The sequence below is a fragment of the Lithobates pipiens genome, unplaced genomic scaffold (genome assembly GCF_037356315.1).
Source record: "Lithobates pipiens isolate NorthernLeopardFrog02 unplaced genomic scaffold, aLitPip1_a1.2 Scaffold_10, whole genome shotgun sequence".
In the NCBI taxonomy this organism is placed as follows: Eukaryota; Metazoa; Chordata; class Amphibia; order Anura; family Ranidae; genus Lithobates; species Lithobates pipiens.
The window spans coordinates 77,602,055-77,605,868 of NW_027507686.1; the positions used below are offsets into that span (position 1 = coordinate 77,602,055).

At 37.6% G+C, this 3,814-nt stretch overlaps 1 non-coding gene across 1 annotated transcript; it reads left to right on the forward strand.

Annotated features, from left to right (window-relative positions):
• Positions 1–983: 983 nt before the first annotated feature.
• Positions 984–1,056, forward strand: TRNAA-AGC (transfer RNA alanine (anticodon AGC)). The gene has a single exon. It is a non-coding gene; the product is annotated as a tRNA-Ala (tRNA).
• Positions 1,057–3,814: the final 2,758 nt, after the last annotated feature.

The following is a 3,814-nucleotide window of genomic DNA, read 5'->3' on the forward strand; positions in this document are numbered from 1 at the left end:
TAAATTTCCCATTACATTGGTGGTCATGATAAATTCCCCATTACATTGGTGGTCAGTGTGGAACTCCCCACTATATCCTTGCCAAAGATCTCCAGCTTTGCTCTACATGATTCAGAATTTGCCACAGTGTAATGCAAGCTGTAATGATGTGCACTAACCTCTTGCAACCAATCATTGAGAGGTAAGGCTATGCAGTAACCTCTAGTAACCAATCAGTGAGGAGTAATAATGTACAGTAACCTCTAGCAACCAATTAGTGAGTGGTAAGGATGTCCAGTAACCTCTAGAAAAAAAGTCAATAAGCATTATTGATGTACAGTAATCTCTAGCAACCAATAAACAAGCAGAAGTCATGTGCTGTAACCTCTATCAAATAATTACTGAGCCATAATGTGTGCTAGGGGGGAGGGGCCCAAGAAAATGTTTGACTAGGGTCCCATCAATACTAAAAGTGGTTGTATGCTCAATTTTTTAACTTTTACCTACAGGAAAGCCTATAATAAGGCTTACCTGTAGGTAAAAAAAATATCTCCTAAACCTGTACGGTTTAGGAGATAGTCCCCTCGGTATGCGCAGCTGACTGCAGCGGCGCATGCGCACAAGGGGGTTCTCGCCGTGAAAATCCGGCAGCGGCCGGACTGAAATCTCCCTCGCGCGCGCGATACCCGGAAGAAACGCTGAGGGAGCATGTGAGCTCCCTCGGCGTGGATCAGGCCAGATGTCGGGGCCTCGTTCTAAGGTAAGTATTTCATAATGAGCTAGTATGCGGTGCATACTAGCTCATTATGCCTTTTGCTTTGCAGGTTTAAAAATAAAAATAAAAAAATTGCGGGTTTACTACCGCTTAAAGATGGCCCTGGCAACAAACTATGCCCTGTTTGCTAACTACACAGGATTGCATTCACAGATATAAAATCAATAGGCTATGAACACAAGTAAAGGCATGTATGAAAATAGTATATCCCTCTACTGTGCATTGTGCAGGGGAATTAGCTCAGATGGTAGAGCGCTCGCTTAGCATGCGAGAGGTAGCGGGATCGATGCCCGCATTCTCCAAGTGTTTTTCCAAATATGAGTATTGTTATGATTATTTTTTGTCTTTAGAAGAAACACTTAGTATTTAAATATCAGTTTTTGACAATGACACAACATAAAATGCGGTTGTATATAATAGATTTGAACATTTATTAGAACAATCTTCACCAATGTAATAGCATATCAGTCTTCCATTGCAAATATTATGAATATAAGTGAATTTTACAGTAGTAATTGATGTTTTAATATTTTCATCTATTAGAAAGTAGGAATGAGCTGGTTACACGTTTTCATGAGTCCAGCCCTGCACATGACTAATTTCTCCCTTGGTTAGCATTAGCCCATATTTCTCTTCATTAAATCTCTTTGTATCCTCCACGTTGACATTATAAACAAATCTTGTGATATAGTAATTGACTTCAGCTGTAAATCATTTACAATATCCAATGCATACATTCAGAAAATGATGTACATACATTTATAAGATGTATATAAGATGAAATATGTTTTGCAGCTGGACAGTGACACCTGGTGGACAATTGATAAATTGTAGCACGGTGACATTTGGCGGACAATTATTGAATTACAACTTCCTTCAAATATTGACAATATGGTTACAGACCAGCAAGGGAAGTATATAAACTGTCATCATTAACCTTTCCTAAAAATGCTAGTAGCCTGGCTGTGCTTTGGATTCAATGCTTTGGATTCAGTGCATTCTGAGCAGCCAAAGCAGAACAAGCATAACAATCACAATTCAGCCCTGCTGTACAGGAACTTTGTTCTGATGTATTTGTTAACTGTGCGTTTATTCAGGACCCAGACAAGGCTAGACAAAGCCAGGCAATTAGCATTTAACAACTTCAGATCTCCTACCTTTCTACTCCTTATGGACCTTTGTGATTTCTACATTTTTGCTATGGCATGTTTATTCAGTGATTTACTTTTATAACTTCATTTGACAAAGTAATATATGCATTGTTTTTTACAAAAAATATTTATTGTCTCGCCACTTTATACACAAAAAGATGTTAAATAAGGCCTTATGCACATAGGGGCCATTTTAAAAATATCCAGCTGTATCTCCTATCTCAGGAGCCACAGATACAGTAAAACCTTGGATTGTGAGCATAATTCATTCCACAAACATGCTTGGAATCCAAATGACCTGTATATCAAAGCGAATTTCCCTATAAGAAATAATGGAAACTCAGATGATTTGTTCCACAATCATTTATTCATAAGATCTTCAGTTTACAGTCCATATAAAAAGATTATAGCAATGCGATCGGTTGTCTAACCATAAAATGTCCATTTACAAATAGAAGCCCCCACAGGGGGATTAGAAGCAAAATCCAGCAGAAGCTAAAAGTATAAAAGAGAAGAGAGGCGCCTCTAAGTGTAGCAATATGTTGCTATATGTTGTACCTTCATTAAATATAACCATATTGCTACACTTAGAGGCGCCTCTCTTCTCTTTTATACTCAGTTGCGACCTGACGCTAAAAATTTAGCTTGTCCTGCAAAACACTCTCAAACCAAGTTACTCTCAAGCCAAGGTTTTACTGTATTTTTAAAGTCGGATCAGTTAAGACGATGATCCGATTTGGATGCGACTTACATTGAAATCAATGGGCTGAAATCGTGCCAAAACTGGACCAAAGTAGGGAACATTTTCAAAGTCGGATCAACACAAGTTGGGCCACTTAAAACCGTTCTTATGCCCCGTACACACGATAGGATTTTCCGGTGGAAAATGTGTGATAGGACCTTGTTGTTGGAAATTCTGTCACACAAAATTTTAGATCTGGTTCTCAAATTTTCCAACAACAAAACCCGCTGTCGGAAATTCCAATCGCGTGTACACAATTCCGACGCACAAAGTGCTACGCATGCTCGGAATCAAGCAGAAGAGTTGCACTGGCCATTGAACTTAATTTTTCGGCTCATCGTTGTGTCGTACGTATTGTATGTCACCGTGTTCTTGACGTTCGGAATTTCCGACCACTTTTGTGTGACCGTGTGTATGCAAGACAAGTTTGAGCCAACATCCGTCGGAAAAAAAATCCAGGGAACAATTCATTTTGACATGTCATGCGACTTGTGCTCTGGAAGTCGGAGCATGTCAGACCAATGTTAACTTGGCCCTTAGTTGGGTTCTAGTAGAGCTGCACGATTCTGGCCAAAATGAAAATCACAATTTTTTTGCTTAGAATAAAAAGATCACAATTCTCACAATGTAAAATCTTGCACATTATGCAAAAAAAAAAAAAAAATGGGCTAACTTTACTGGTTGTTTTTTTTTTTTTAATTCATTAAATAAAAAAAATAAAAAAATTGCATTTGAAAGACTGCTGCGCAAATACAGTGTGACATAAAATATTGCAATAACCATCATTTTATTCTCTATGGTTTCTACTAAAAATATATATATAATTTGGGGGGTCTAATAAATTTTCTAGCAAAAAAAAATAATAATATTTTAACTTGAAATCAACAAATGTCACAAAAAGGTTTAGTGTTTAAGTGGTTGAACTTTTCCACTTACACACAAAGTCTATTCCATTAAGAAATTGTTACAATGTTTATACTTAAGTTCAACTGATAAATAATGTTTTGATTCTCTGCTCAGTTTTTCTCTTCCTTTCTTTTGAGGGCTTTCTTTCTTCTGCTTCAGAAGAGCAGAGAGAATTCTTTGCATAGAAAGAATTGTGAAGCACTTTAGTCGAGATCGCGATAACGATTCTTGACGATTAATTGTGCAGCTCTAGGTTCTAGT